This window comes from Triturus cristatus, chromosome 10 (assembly GCF_964204655.1).
Source record: "Triturus cristatus chromosome 10, aTriCri1.1, whole genome shotgun sequence".
Classification (NCBI taxonomy): domain Eukaryota; kingdom Metazoa; phylum Chordata; class Amphibia; order Caudata; family Salamandridae; genus Triturus; species Triturus cristatus.
Window position 1 is genome coordinate 991,863,938 of NC_140593.1, and position 17,082 is coordinate 991,881,019.

General features: G+C 44.0%; 1 protein-coding gene across 3 annotated transcripts in view; it reads left to right on the plus strand.

Annotated features, from left to right (window-relative positions):
- Nucleotides 1-17,082, plus strand: part of RAI1 (retinoic acid induced 1) — a 593,546-nt gene that overhangs the window by 390,278 nt on the left and 186,186 nt on the right. The window lies entirely within an intron of this gene.

The window sequence follows — 17,082 nt, forward strand, 5'->3', positions numbered from 1 at the left end:
TCTGTGATTTTATGGAGCTGGGTTGCCTATTTTTAAGTTCTCTGCCCAGCTGGATTTCCCCATTGTAGGTCAACGTATGTCACCACTCCTGAAGGAGAAAGTCAAAACATGCCTTTAAAAGGCTGATTTTTCCTAAAAATCAAGACCCTCCATTGTAAATGGAGGAGTTGTAATACTGCAGCAGTGCATGTGGGTTAAGTTTACTTCTGAATGTGCCGTTCGGGGGAGGATCTGCCATTGACAAGAGAACTCCTGCCCATCCAACGAAGGCCAGAGCAACTTTGCCTGAGATTCATAAAAGGGTTTGGAAGATGAGACCTGAGCCACGTTGCCACCTCCCCAAACTCTGAGCACCTCATGGAGCAGCATGGACCACAGCCTTCTCTATGACACCAAATAGATGGCTACCGCGCACAGCTGTGACAGTTAGGGTTGTCAAATTTATATCAGGAAGGCACCATGTTTTCAGTGCTGGACTTAAATGTTTGATAACTTATTGGGTTTGGGGATTTGTAGCCTTGGCTTACTTTAATTGAATCAGTTGGACTAACACACCCGAAAACATTCATAGAAGGAAAACCAAGGACTGGAATCCTGATTCTTGTCGATGCGGAGTAATCTGACAATCAAATGTACAGAATCTTTCTGTTGCTGGCTGCTCCTTTCACAATCTGGCCTAGTATTGCCGAGTCCCCTCCCTTGACATGATCAGTTGACCCCTACCCCACACCCTCTCCCCCGCAAGGCATCAGTAATAATATCCAAACACAATTCTTTGGATTAGGGGTTGTATAACCCCGGCCGTATTTATTACAAATTATTAAAACATTATAACATTATTAAAATTCATAATCAATTTTTTTTAAAAACATACGCCGAAAACCAAAACATATCCAATCACATTTAGAAATAAAGATATTTAACGCATTGTATGGCTAACCTTAATATGAGTCTAATACCTAGCCATACATAACCTAAAACTGGAATATGTGCATATCCTGGATGAGCCTACGTGCAAGGTCATGACTGTTCCCAACTACATGCCAGGTCCCTCTTTACCGGAGTGACCTTGCGCAGGAGGCCACTGTGCCCACCAGATTCCTTTCCGTGGGTGCCCCCTACGCCCTTCCACCCTACCTCCCAGGGGCTTATGTTATGCCATGTTGGCACCCAATGCGCCTGCGCAGGGGTTGGCCCAAGAGGCCTACTGGAAGCGGGAATTCCTACCCCCGTACCCTTCAGCCTGCCGGCCATAAGTGCCCCCTGGAGTGTGATGAAGGACCACTGACCCCCCCCCCACCCGTCCCCGTTAAACAATGGGATGCCTTCTAAGAGAAGTACATTTTTTCCTAGCAATCATGACCTTGCCATAGACCAAGGATACTCAGAGACATAAATACGACAAGAAAATAGACATTTAACCTGTAAAGTAAAGCATAATGAATGGCATTCTTTGGAAAATGACAACCAGTTTACAACTTTAAACCTTGAAAGCAAAAACCTTTACACAAGCCTGACATCACTACTTCCTAAAACATTGCTGCCTTGGGATGGTGGGTGGGAAAAGAAAAACAAATGGAGGCTTCCTGCAGTCCTCCGCGTGCAGCTGGTGCGATAGTTGTTCCTCAATGGCAGAGCGGCGAAGAAGAGACTCTGCCGCCGCTCTGCTGCTCTTTTAAAGGGCATTCTACACCCAAAACTGGAATAAACAGGTCCCGGTGAGTTCCGGGACCGGTTTTCCCTGCGTTTTCCCCGGAAGCGTTTGTACTGCTTCCGGGCACCTTTGCCTTAACCAATGGGCGAGTGCGGTGAGGGCAGGCCCCCAGCGCATCACTAGCGCTGACCCCACCTCCCCGGGGAAGTGTACCGGGGACCAGCACAACTGCCATATTGACGGCGTGACCAAGTTCCCGGTTTCGACTTCATAAACGTTGCTGATGGTACCAGTATTGACTTTAAAATAAAACTACTAAAATAAAATAGTTTTTAATGAAAGACCAAGATTTTGGATTGGAATATTGTTCCATGTCAATAGGAAAACTCGAATTCCAGGGTGTTAGTTCTCATTTGACAACACAATGTATTCTGGGAGCTGTAGTTCTAATTTGCTTTCAATCAACAGTTTGACTAAATCACTGCATAACAGTGATATGTAACAGAAAAGCCGAGGACTGCATACATGGTGTCCTGGGAGATGGAGGTATGATTTGACCCTACTAGGTCTGGATACGCATTCTATGGCCGTAGAGCCACATTGTCACTACCATCAAACTACCAGCTTCGTAGTTACGTACACACCCATACACACCTCACTTTGCCTGCCAATAATCATGTATATTGACCTCGAACATCCTAAAACTAATAGCAAAGTGCTCCAGCCTTAACCCTTGAACCCCAGATTTGTACGCCCACAACGCAATGAATATGGCATAACCACCAAATGTAGAATATGACCAGAACTCAATACCTGTTACACACCAACACTAGATGAATCAGACTTTGGACTGCAGTGTTGACCCGGGAACCTTATAGAAAGTCTCCAGGCAACCCGTGGTAGAACATGCACAATAAAAATGCCGATTGCATAACATATGGCTTATTTCATGAGGCTGCCCATACGGAAATATGCATCTCAGACAAAGATTAGGAAGCAACAGGCAATGAAAAACAGGTGACGGAAATTATTAGCAGGAAAAGAAACATTTGATTTTCTTGCCTTCACAACACATGTCCCAGCAGAATTGTCCCAGCAGAATTGGCAAAACACAGCAAAAATTGCTCAGCAGTGGGGACAAGGAGCTACAAAAAATGCATCAAAGCAATGGGCAGCAAACTAAAGTGGTGACGCTAAATGCCCTGTGAAATTAAACAGACGGTGTATGGGCTGCAGACTCTATAGACCTAAGCATGTGTAATTCTGAGAGATGTCCAGTGCCCTCATGAAAGCATGTCATGTTAGTGCCAATGCATATAATAGACTAGTGACTTGTGGGACCTTTTTCATGAAGACAGGTGATTGTTTTATGAAAATGTTGCGATTTCTTAGCTGGAGGAGGAATGGTGCAGCGAGTGGGAAGGGGAGGTGGGAAGCATGAAGGCATGCATTGGCATCCTTGAGCAAGCTACTGAGAGCCCCATTGCAGTAGTTGCAACAAAGCCTGGTTAATTAAGTAGACTACACTCCCAAGCACCATTGCTCTTTTTCATGTAACTATTCAATAAATGTGCAGGGACCACAGAAGGTAGTCAGACTCAATCTACAGTAAATTACCAATCACTATAACCCTAGGGGGGTGTATAAATCCTTTGCAGCCATATGGTCTTGTTCCAGATCCTTGATGAGGACAATCGTGGCCTACTTTTGATAAATTGATTTCAGATCTTGCTGTGTTGTCAAATTCCTAACCCATCTCTAACTTTTACTAATCAGAAACAGTTGCTTGGTCATTGATCAACTTAATATTGAAAGAAATGATATTCTTGGTCATGTCTAAAGCTTGCCTTGGGACTCTCAGCGGTCGCCAGCCTCGAGGAGCTACCGCAGGAGACTGACGGCACTGGAGCGCGTATATCATTAGATCTTTCAGCAGCCTTCCGCACTGCTTGCCACTCTTCTGCTGGCTGGGCTTTGTCGGATGTTTGTGGAAAAACATCAGAATGAATCACTTCCTTTTTGACTGGGACATCCCAATGCGCACCTGCGTAACACGACAAGACAAGTCTTAACTTGTGGAGTACCCCAGGGCTCTGCTGTCCCAATTCTCTTTTTTTTCCATGTAAATCTTGGATCACAGCTAAAATTAATACAGTCATTACCTACGCTGGTGACTCTCAGCTGATATTCAACAACTCTTCACTGACAGCAATAGATTCCTGCATGAGTTGCAGCTACCTGAAAATAAACTTCTGTAGCACTTCTTGATAGAGACCCGGGACCCCTACCAATTTTCTATTGGATGGAAGTGATGGGACAAAGTCTACACTTGTTATGATTCTGGGCCCAATCATTTATGAAGATCTCACCCTGGACCCTCAAAGCTCGACGGCCGTAAAGCTTTGTCTTTCACATAAAACCCTTGAGGAAAGAGTTCAATCCCTCCAGTTTTCCATTCCACGTGCCAGTTGATTGCTCTAAAACTGCCTGTCTGGGTCTTCTTAAGTGGCTTATACTTCAGGGTGCAGAATGCTTCCTAGTAGCTGTTAAGGCACACCGGCATCAGGCCATGTCTCTTCGGATATTCACTCTACACTGGTTATTAGTGGAGGAGAGAATTTGCTTTAAAGACGTATTTGAATGCCCACCACACTAGGAATATTCAAAATCCATGGTTGCCTTCAAAATTAATTTGACCTGTGAGCACCTCCAAGGCCCCCAGCAATCGCCAGGTCCTTACATCTTAGAGATCGCAAGATTCAGGAAGGCATGAGCACGGCGCTGCTCTCTCAGTGTTGGCGGCAGTACTTTGGAATACCTTGTAATAAGAAATCTGACTAAATGAATATCACTTATTTTTTAGGAAAGCCTCAAGACTGCTCATTCTTTGCACTAAGCTGATTGGCCTTCTCTGTTTGATGGCACAGGCAAGTGGGCTTATTGGTATCTTGCTTTTTTCATTACTTGGAAGTCTCTAGGTGGGGAGTGTTCAGCACTAGAAAAGACTTGGTAGCACAGAATAACTTATCTTCCCAAACCCATTATACTTTTGTACACCAAACCCACATGTACTAGCTGCTGATCTGTCTCAAAATCCCCACCCGTTCAACGTTGTACCCAGTGCCTAATTTGTCAGGGCCCCACGTTTTGCATGGAAACCCGCAGAAGGCGCCATCAGAGGTCAGTTTGCCGAATGCCAAGGCTGCCTTGTCTGGGTTCCACCTCGTACCTTTCTAATCAACCCGACACTCCCTGCCTCTTTACCTCACTCCTGCAGGTTCTCTTTCATCCCTGCTTTCTCCCCTTGCCTCTTTTTTTCTGTCTTCCTCTTCCCACTTCTTTCCCCCTTTTGTGTTTTTTTTCTCTGTTGCTTTGGATCATGGTCTGTTCAGGAAAAATAAGTGCCACACCCCAAAAATGAGTACCTAAGAACCCCACCTGCAATCACTAGGCCAAATCGGTAGATCCGAATACATGTCAGTAGTTTAGGGAGCCTTTTGGAGAGCACTGCGTGCAACTTCCAGACAACAGGGTTCCATCCTCTTACCTCACTCTTCATCCTTTGTTTTATTTATTGATGGATTGCATTTATATATCATACACTCCAAGAATGTAAATTATACTTTATTCCTTGCTGCCATGTGGCCATATATCCTGTATGACACATTTATTAAGTCCTGGGGTTTTTTTTGGTAACAGTGCCTGTGGTCCTCAGCTTCATTTTTAAGTTGTCCAGGAATGTTGAGTGTGAGTGGTTTCCTTTTCTCTTCCCCATACCCACTGCCCGATAAGCGCAATTGCTCGGTTCTAGCCTTTTGAGTGCTCTAACCTATCGCCGTATCTGCACATTGCAAACATCGCCCATCATCATCAGGCCTGCCCCAGATCTTTGACTATTCAGAAAGGATCCGTAGGATTCCCCACCGTGAACATCTGGATTCACTGTAGACTATCATGGATGGCAACTCTGGACTTCTGCGTTTGTTCGGCGCTCTCTTGCTAGGTTCACGCTCTCCAATATATGTGAAATCCATTGCCTGTCAGTTTTCAAATTGTGTGCTTTGTTGTAAATTGAAGACATGCTCTGAAAACCTTGGACATGTCTGGTTTAGATTGCCATTTTTTCGCAGCTACAAAACATTTTTTTTTTTTTTTTTAGTCAGCCCCCCTGCCCAAACCCCTCTGCTCCAGCAGAACACATTTTGCACACCATGGATACAAATATAGCTGGGTGTAACTATTTAGATATCCTGCAGGTGTTCAGAAAAAAACAGCCCTGCTGTTTTTGGCTCCAGCATTAAAGAACCTGCATATAGATGCAAAATTCTGCTAAGTGCCAACCAGTCCCCCACATCCTCAGGGTTCACTCAGCATCCCCAGAGTTCACTCTGGAAGAGGGAAACCTGCTCCAGCCTCCCTCTTGGATAAAATGCCCCTCGCTGAAATTTGCAGAGCTTCCTCTTGAATGTCATTTCGCACGTTCTACAAGCACCGTTGCCTGGATACGGATTCCAGAGCAGACACCTACAAAGACAAATCTGTTCTCAAAAATCTCTTTCATTAAATGCTCGTTCATCTGCATCTCATCTCTCATGGTCTGGGCACCGCTTGGCGCTCTTGTCAACAAACCGATGCTTACCCGTTAGCGTGGTTTTCCATCCTAGACCCCTACACAAAGTCACAGTTAATGCTCCTCAACCTGAGAGGGAAGATTCCCTCCTCCCAGGTCCTTCAACGAAAAAGACGCAGAGCTTGGATTTTTAGAGATTTGATATTATCGAGTGTTTCGCGTCTGATGGCAATATCTGGCGTTCTTTACTTGATTGGTGCATACTTATGACTTTGCAGCAGGGGCTGAAGGGGTTGGTAGGACAACCTCTTACGAATGAGGCATGGATGCTCCAGAGAGTGGATCTCAAGAAGACTGGCAAACTGTCTCCTTAAAGGGTCACATTTTTGTGTGAACTTAGTAAATAAAAAAAACAATCAAAAAATCTTGTTCCATCTTATTTGGTCCTATTAATACTTGAAAAATGGCTCGAACAGACGCTCTAGTTTGGGGTTCCCATGTAAAGATTCATATATTCATCCAAATCTCCCACATTCCCCATGTCAGAATGGAGCTTAACACCTTCTTTTGTTCTGTTCCAAAATTGAAACCATGGTGGCTGGCCATGATAAATAGGAACCCATTGGCGCCAAAAAGTCTCTTTAAAATGTTTCTGGGATCCTTTGCTTTATGGGATGTTATGTGAGAAGGGACTGTGGTGACATTGTCGAGATTCCCCTTTTACAAGTAAGTACATTTCCATATACAGTATAAGTATCTGATTGAAAGTGTCCTGATGTCAGATGTGAAGATAGTCGCACCCGATAAAATCTGACGCCAAGGTGTTTGGAATTTATCAGGTCTTTTTAATCAGTTATCGCCTGTTCCACGTTTAACACAGAAAATAGGGCATACATTGCAGATTTTGGTGCTTAGCACACCAATATGAGAATTTCTCTGTATTTACCGGTAATTTTTCTCCTATTAAATTCTGGCAGGTTCACCTGGCGAAATGTGAAGTAGGCAATCTTCTTTGTACCTGTCAATTACCGGACATGATAAACATTACAACACTTATAATTCCCAATACCTTTACAATCGTATTTGCTCTTGCATTGCCGTTCACCTGGACACTTGTAATCAGTCGCTGTCTTCATGAAGCTTGCGCATTTTTAACATCTGCGTTCTGTTACATCACAGCACCAAGACGGAGTCCTCTGTGATATCTCAAAACCACTGCTAGAAGGACTGTAGTAAGTATCTTTTTGGTCTAGATATGGGGTGTGCACAGAATTGTGACATCCTTGCTGTAAGTTTTGAAAGATCAGTTCTTAAGAAATTTGCTTGGTCAGCTTGATGGGTTATGGAGCAACAGCTGCCCGCGTAACTCATTCTCTGCGGGTGAAACGTACCTCATCCAAGCAGGTGGTGTCTAATGGGCTCTAGTAGTTAATCACAGAGATTCATGACTAGAATTGTAAATTCACTTTGCAGATTATCATGAAAAAAATTGTGCAATATCCCTTTCTCGTACATGCAACTGTGAATCGGCAGCACATAGATGCCGTCTTAGAATCACAGTACATCACTACTTCATGCAGTCATCATGCATTTCTTGTGTTCCCATTGAGATCTTGAAGTCAGAAAGAGTTGTCTGGGGGCTATTTCTTTTAACCAATGACCGGGTTCAGGAATTATAGTATTTACTTCTGCTTGCGACTTCTGTTTTGCACCCACCAAAGACCTTTCGACACTGTACTGGCCAGGCACGTATTTCATAATAATTTGAGTTGAGGTCTAGGTGGATGTGGTGCTTAGAAAGAACCAAATATCAGGACACACAAGCTGTCTGCTTACTCGTGTCACAGGGACACAAAAGTAAACAAAGCCATTCAAGACAGTTCAACTATGAGCTTTGGGGCCAATTTCCCCTTTCGGCGCAATCTCAAACTTTCCGAACAGTAACTTCATATGTCCTTGTGCAATTTTCATGCGACCCCTTAGAAACGACTTCTACTGCACCAGGATGAAGTTTTGAACATCGGACTAAAAACCCTGGGGCATTCTACTGTTTCAATAAAGTACCAACTGCAGCCAATTGACACCATCAGACACCGCATACCTGTGGTTTTCCGTCAGAATATCAAAAATGTTAATATTGTACAACAAGCAAATCGTATGCAAAATATCAATCACCAACATATTGCCATGGTGAATACGCATAGGTAAATATAGATTTAATATTCGAAGCTCCACATCTACTTGTCTTGAAAATCTGCATTAGGTCATGGTATCTATGGAGTTACTAACTAAATATTTGTAATGTATAAATACTTACCTCTACAAATTTTGCTAGTCGATATTTCGACTGTGATATTTGTGCTGGAAGATACAAAATCCACAGTATTTTGGTGTTGGGCCTTTATCTGTTCCACGAGGTATCTAAAACGTTCTCTAAAGTTCAAGAAATGTCTAAAAAAAAAAAGCACGTGGCAGCAGTTGGACACAATAGAAACCATCTGTAATTGGTCGAGTCGAATTTCCTCGAGGATCACAGAGACCTGAACGTGAATCAGAGAATTCAACTACAACTGATTAACCCTGGGCGTAGTTCACGAAGTAGCACTACGTGAAGCTACACAAAGTGCACTACGCGAGCTACGCGTAGCACTTCGCGGACTGCGTAGTACCCTGTTCGCACTGTGCAAGATGCCGTTTTCAATGATTGCACAGTGCGGACAAGCATCCGGCACTGTGCAATCATTGAAAACGGCATCTTGCACAGTGCGAGCTGTAGTTTTTTGCCGCTCGAGTAGATTTTTACTCGAGCGGCAGCTTTCTCAACGCGGACTGGTAGTTTCTCATCGCGAGCACACCCGACCACTTGCAATGAGAAACCTGACCTCCCCGCGTTGAGAATCTTCCTCGGATGTTTGTTTTCCATGCTCGCGATTGGCAACTTGATGTTGCTGATCGCGAACAAGGAAAAAGTCTCGCCGGGATGTCATTTTGCTTGCTTGCGGTCGCCAACTTGATGGTGAGGACCGCGAGCAAGCGAAAAATAACCTCTGCACTACGCAACGCTACGCATGTTTTCCCTGTGCTACGTGCAATTCGCGTAGTGCGAAGTAGCGCAAACTTCGCGAGCGTAGCGTAGTGCTTTGCCCAGGCTTACAACTGATACTTTCGAATAGTGTGTGTGTGAGGAGGCTTAGGGTTGCCAACTTTTAAATAAGGGAATGGCCAGCGCCAGCAGGGTTAAAGGTCGTGCCCGCGTGCTATGAGTAATTTTCCCAGTTCTCGGTGTCACAAGGGGGCTGACGTACTGCCCTTCCCGCCACCTGCACGAGACTTCTGACACTGGCGCTTGTCACGTGTGACCTCACCAGCAAATAGCACACAAGAAATCACAAGCACTCACGTAGTCACCAGTCGAAGCAAAGCGGCCGCGCTCAATGCACCGCAGAGCCCTCTCTAACACCAGAGAGAAGACAACTGTTCAGAAAGAACCACCACCCTCCTCCCATTAAACCCTGGAAATCGATCGGTCATTACTTCTTAAAAAGGGAGGAATTTATAATTCTTCAGTTAGAAGCACCAGACGCACCGAGGCGCTTACGTAGCAAGTGGCGCCGAGGGATCGAGTTCTGTTGTCATCTCTCCAGCCCGGGGCCCCACCCTGCACTTCACGCGAGCAGGAACATCTGCACTTTATTTTTAGAAACCCAATCTCGTCACAAAGGAGGGGGTGAAAGGAGCATTTCAAATCCACTTAGCTGTTGTCTGCGGGGACAGCCGCCTCGAATAACCGGTTACATAAGCGACGGACATTATCCGCAAAAAAAATGGCAGCCTTAAAGCAACACGAGTCGCACGCACAAAACCAGTGTCTTCTGCAGCTAATATTTTAATTTAATAGTTTCCAATTTGAAAACGCAATAGTACACTTTGGAAGGGTAAAACTGTGAAAATATATCGCATTTTATGTCTGTAAAAAGAACTGTGTCATTAGACCACGGTGAACTAAGAAATACGGACATGCCCATAACACACTGGAATGAGGGGGGCATTTTATGGCTTTGGCACTATCATTGTTGGCAGATTGGCAGTAAAGGACCCAGTATGATGTCTTCCAGGCGGGCAACTAGAGCCAAATTTCGGGGGGGGGGGGGGGGGGGGGGGTGCTGAAAAAGATTTCGGGGGGTGGGGGGGGGCTCAGTCTTCCAGCCATAGGCAGAGTGGCTGTATGAAGGGTTGAAAACACAACAAAAGCCTCATTAACGAGTAAATGGTCTTTTAAAGACCTGTGAAGTACTTGGGTGCGGCTGCAATTAGACGGACGCCAGCCCGCGAGGCTGTCTCAGCCGGGCTGACACACATGAGGGGGGGTGGGGCTGAAGCCCGGTGAGCCCAATGGGTGTTGCGCGTCTGATGTCTTCCCATGTTGTGTGGGGGGGGGGGGGCTCCGAGAAGCCCTTGCTTTTATTGGCATGGCTGAATTTGGAGTCACCCCCTCAAGCCTCCTATGGATTGGCAATTGAACATTTGGCAGTGCCAGCAATGTCTGCATGTTTAATTGCAACGTAACCTTCCGCAGGGATGGCTTATCACATGAAGTGTGAAGCATTGGTTAGAGAGGGCATCGCGAACATGCAGTCGTAAGTATGTAATGCTTACGCAACCACTTACTCCTATACAGGCTCGTGCAAAGCTAGCAAGCAGGCTTTTTGATAGCCCCCGATCTCCCAAACTGGTGGGTAAAGGCTTGGAAATTTGCGTAAATCTCACACATTCAATTTTTGGGATTACTTAATGGATATGTTTCTATCGCAACCCCTAAGATGTCATCATGATTATCATGACAATATCAAGTTCTTTTTTTACTTTGGCAAGTCCTATTTTCTTATCCTATTTAATATATAATGGTATGTAACATTTGAAGTGGGAGTAGGCTTATAATAAACATGTACCTATATGCTTCACTGTGCAAAGGGAGAATGCAAATGCCTCCACATGGCGGAATATCAAAGTATAGTCCACATCGAGTCAAATCAATTTCTACACATTGATCCTCATCTAAGTTTCAAATAATGAATAAAGGTATCACATTCCACAGAACAGCTCAACTTAGAGGAACATGACCAACAGGCAAAGAAGAGGTGTAGAATAAATCAAAAAGAATCTTTAAACTCTAATCAAATATTTCAGTAAAAAAAAAACCCACCAGATTCCTTCATATTTGTGTTCTAAATCCAGTTTGTTTTTTAAACACGCGTTCTCCTGTTTAGAAAAAAGAGACATTTCTAAATCAGGCTTTTAACTACAGGGACCACATTGGATTTCCATGCTCCGTAATAGTTTTTTTTAATTACAGTAAACTCTCCAATCTTTTTAAAGGCAGAGTTAGGCTGTTGTCCTTCCTGTACCCACGTACGTTAGTGTTTGTGCGAGGTTGTTGATATGATCACAAGGCAGTAGCTGAGCAAAGCCCACAGCTCCCAAGCGAGACGTGGGCTGCCTACCAAGCGTTCTAGCTCTAGGAAGATTAGAGGGCTTTGACATAGGCAGGCTGGCATGGTCATCTCCAGGGCTTTCAGTGGGATGAAAAATCTCGGGGGGGGGGGGGGGTGTTGTTATTAAGGGTGTGCCTTAAAACACATAAGCTAAAAATCTGTGTTTAGCATAGTGTGCCGCCCCACTGGTATTTTCCTGCTTTTGTCATTGTATCCAGATATATAATACAACAAATAACATTGCGCCTACAACAAGCCAGGATTATTGGCTTTGTCAATGGTTGTTAGTTGCATATGATGAATAAGCACCAACTACGGCTTCGTTGTAAATAACTTTGAAAATACTTCAGTTCTGACATGAGACTATGAAAGAGCTATCACGAGTCTCTTTGAAGTTACATCAAAGGCAGTTAAGGGTGGTGCTGCTGCAGTTAAGATTTTTTTTTTCACCCAGAGCGTGAGGGCAGAAATGGAGACTCGTCTTGGCACCTGCTTTTCAGGTCAAGCCTGGATAGCGCACGCGCTGCTCTGCGAGGCACGCTGTATTCAGGTATGGACTTGAAGCTGTGACCATATTTTTCGTTCATTCATTGGCTTGTGTCATTGCCCTTTGGAAACTGTGGCTTTTCATTGGTCAATAGGCTTAGTGGTCCCTGCTTAGTACTGCCTTATCTCATTTTGTAGCCTCCCATGAGGATACCCGTTACATGTGTTGTTACTCGGTAGGCTTTAATTGCAGCCTCCTAGCACTGTTCGCTTAAATGGTTTTCTCCGGTCTGCAGGCAGGACAAGCTCTCCCCATTTGCTTTTATTTCCCCCCCCCCCCCCCGCCAATAGTATGGCACATACATACAGTGGTGGCCAAGCCTTTGTTTTTTGTTGTTGAATATAATGGGAAACCCAATCTACCCTTGAGGGCTTGGGCAAATCAAAGGAACGGGTAAAAGGCGCCTTCAAGGGATTTATTTGAAATACTCTGTTCTATTGTATAATCCTTCAATGTCACTATTGTAAACACTTCTTCTCATTGTACAGAACAACAATCGATTTGACATATACGTATCAATTGTATTCTATAATTCTTGAATCTTTGGAAACACAATTCAGGGGTCACCTGTTAAATTTATGATAGTCCTGAAGATGGGCTCATGAACAAATGCATAGAGACTGAAACGTCGACATTCACACTCTCTTCTGAAAAATAATGTACAATGAGAAGAAGTGTTTACAATAGTGACATTGAAGGATTATACAATTGTATTTATTTTCCTCTTGTTACATTGTTTGTATAACTGTGTAGCACCCTTGATAAATTTCAAAAGATAAAACCTTTTTTTATATATACCTGTGTTTTGAATATTTATTGTTTTGTGATTGGTTCATTGGTTCTTATGTCCTCACAAGGAACACAAATATTTCTTAGTTAAAATACATTTGAATAATATCTCTCTGACGAGTTTATCAATAATTCTTGCAGTTAAAAATATATATCAAAAGCAATAGAACGGAGTATTTTTGTGGCACCGAACGCGCCCACATGTTTAAAAAAAAGAAAAAAAGTATTTATTTACTTTTTTAAAAACTATTCCATGCCACACTTTCACTTTAATAGTAGTTGCACCCCTTTCCTTGGACCAGCCCCGTCTAAGGAAAGGGGCGCACCGCCATTTAAAGTGAAACCGTGGCATGGGGCGCTTTTACAAAAAGAAGCATTTGTTTGTCAACTTGATAAACAAATGCTTTTTTTTGTAAAAGCGCCTCATGCTGCACTTTCACTTTAATGGCAGCCATGCCCCTTTCTTTAGATTCGGCTCGTCTAAGAAAAAGGGCACGGCCGACATTAAAGTGAAAGTGCCGCATGGGCGCTTTTACAAACAAGCCTTTGCAATGCAATAGGTGTCGCATTTACATGAGTTTTGTAAATGCGATACCTATTGCATTGCAAAACCTTATCAGAACAGCCTGTACTGAGCACCGGCAGGACCCGGCCCACTTAAATCCCTGTTCATCTCAGGGCACTGCTTTGTAGGGAGGGTCTTTATTGGCAAGCACATGATGTGGTACATTTTTTTGTCCCCGACTCTCTGATCTGAGTTTTCATAGAGATTGCAAGACCTTTCGGCATGCTTTTAAAATACCAGCAGTGCAGATGAAGCGTTAATCACTTGAAAACCCTACCCCAATCTTAGACTGAATCTGCCCCAGCCATATTGGCCCCTTTTCAAGCACTAGTCTGTCAGGAAATATCCTTAGCAGTACTCCTCATATTATTTCCTTTCAGAACTGTGTTTATATGCAGAAGGTTAAAAAACTAGTACATTTATCGTAAGCATGGAATTGGTGAGCTGCAATTTTCAAACTCTGTTCAACCATAGAACGTACATATTCAGACCCTATACACATGGCTAGATGTATTCTCGTTTCAACACCTTTTACAGGCTCTGCTTGCTGATGCACTTTAAAATTGTACTTTATTGTATAATTGAAGTAGAAAAAGCAGTGTGAGTAGAGGCAAGGCAGCACACGACTGGATCCTAAAGATTCAGCTGCTCTAGGGTGGTTTGGAGGGGGTGACAAGCAGACCAAGCTTTTGTGAGAAACCAAACCAGTGATAATCTGGGTACTGGTTTTGGAATGACGTTTAACTGGTCCTTAAAGAAGCCATTCTGTGTACGATGTCATACTACATCTTAATACCCCTGTTGATGTCATCAAATAAAGTGAGGTTCTAGAATGGTTATTGTCCGAAAAGCACAATTATGTGTAACAAGAACTGATTTTTTCTCTGAACTGGGTTGCCCCTTTAACATCTCATAAATGAATATTTATATTTATTGGTATTGATATAGCGCATGTCACCATGTGGATTATACCATAGCACTAGAATTTACTTACGTTTGAGCCGGGCAGTTGAGTAGGAGAAAGACCTTGGCCCCAGGTGGCGTTGGTAGATTCCCACATTAGCCGCCTTGTGTGTCGTCAGGGTGAGGTCGGGACTTATTTTGGGGGCACCGATAGGGGTATAAGATGATGTGAAATGTCACAAAATAATACACAGATGATCTGTTCTGAGCAAAGCATGCTTCTGCCAGCAAGTAAAGTGCTCCCTCATTCTTTGGAGTGGGTGGAGGGCTTTTATGAAGAAGGCTTCCTGTAACGCGTTCATTCAGGTGTTTGTTAAAGGAGGGTAATCCGGCCAGTACAATTATATGGGTGTCCAAGTGAGTCCAGTAGAGGGCACTGTGCTCTCTGATGGGGCTTCGTCTGTGCATCCTTTGAGCTTCAGACTGTGTGTGACTCGCTCATTGAGCAGCCTTGCCAAGTACTACGCATCAGGCGTTAGACTAACACTTTTCAGTCTGGTGGTCCGCATCACCACGCTGAAATGCAAAGTCACGTATTAGCGCCTCCTCAGCTGTCAAGCCGGAGCGCTCACACTGCTAAGGATTATCATCATGCACCATTACTCTGAAAAGCTGGAGTGGCAGCGCTGGCTCAGCTGCTCGAAGCTCTGGGCTGCTACTCTGGTAACAACGTAACAACATTAAGGATTCACCCAAGACACACCGCGCGCGGCATTAGTGATCATACATCATGACTCACTTTAGGAGCACCCAATGCCTACTTCTGACACAGTCAGGGAGGTGAGTTCAGAATATAGGTTTCCGTCAGACACACTTTATTAGGCGGGACGTCCTTCCACCCGCATTGCAATCATAGCAGGCGGCCGCAGTTTAATAAAGTTAGTATAGCTCAGGCCACAGGTGGTTGTATATTGTTAAAAATGATCCTGTGCCCGGACCAGACCTGTCACCCACCAGCTGAGTGAACCACGGACCACGGCAGCCGCCAGAGTGGTTCCTCACCCAGGCAGCCAAGAACACACCACTGTCCACTACAGTGTAGCAGCTGAGCCGTCACCCTCAATCATGCCCGGCGTTGCAGCCGTGGGAGAATCAGAGTCATTGCAATGTGGCCATGAGGCGGCCCGTACCAAATTCCTGCTCGCAGAGTAAGTGCTTGTGGAGCGATATACCTCTGTCTACAGTGCTTCTAAGAAAATTAGCTTTTCAGCAAGCAATCATTGATTATTCAGCTTCCTGTGCATGCCCTGTGTTTGTTATAGGCTGTCTGAACTCTGCCGTCTCACACTTGTACAGTCAGAGTCAGTCGGTGCTCTGACTTCATGACTAGCCCGTTAGTCCCACTAACTCATTTTGGGTCCGATCAGGGTGAGCCACTGTGGTGCAGCGTGCTGGTCCAACAACTAGTACTACTTTAAGACTTTTTTTTCAGCGCTGAGTGCTCAGCAGCCTAGGAGCCTGTAGCTCTGTGATAGCACAGCCTCTGGCAAACTGGTGTGGGATCCAGGTTGCTGCCACTGCGGGGCGACTGGGCAGTAACGACATGCGCAGACTGGGGCAGATTGCTCAGCTACACTTGTTTAACAGTACAATCAGGTTACAAGGGTACTAGGTTAGTGGCCTTCCGTTTCTGGTGCTTTGCAGCAGTTTTAAGATCTTCTTAGAATTTGTCGTTGCTCTAATGGGTGTAATTTCTGATATTTATGTGTTTTCCTCATCATCATTGCTTGACTTTGCTCACAAGAAAGTGTCACTCAGTCGTTGAATGTCACTCATAATTACATTGAAATTATGAAAATAACACACACAAGCAACTGAAATCTTGGCAGCTATTATTGAGGAGACGACTCATCAAGAGTTTTGTTTCTAGATGTAGCCTAGATCCAGTTTTTGAAAAAATTGTGTAATATCCCGCAAGGCATTTGTAGATCACCTGCAGAGTTTTAACTTACAGCCTTTGGTGCACAGATAGCCAACCAATGGATTTATTTCACGGTCTAAGTCAAGTGATCTTTCTTGCCCAAGTTAATAGTGCCCTGATTAAGATCATCTGTAGCAAAAGCGGGAATTTGGGGCCAACATCTGTGTACTTTCAGATAGCGAAAGGCAAATATTCAAGAAAATAATATTTATGTGCCAAAACGAAAACACAGTTGATGGTAGGTAATGTTAGTATTCAGTAAATAAAATGATTCTTTTTGGTAGCACAAATAGTTCCATACCAACATACATTTTAAAGTGATATTTGCAGACATGCTGAATTGGGTACATGTTTGCTGATGTTCTTTCTTTGGTGCAAAAGGACACTTGCTTCTGTCACTTATGTTTTTTATTCCCGTTGAGGCACAATGTTAGCTCTTGGTGACATTATCATAGATGCTGCTTTATGAAGCTTGAGTCCATAAGTATTATGTACTAAGAGATATGGTTTCTGTCTGAAATTGCAAAATATGAGAATTTGAGACCTTTGTAACTTTATTTTCTGATACTTCCCACGCCCAA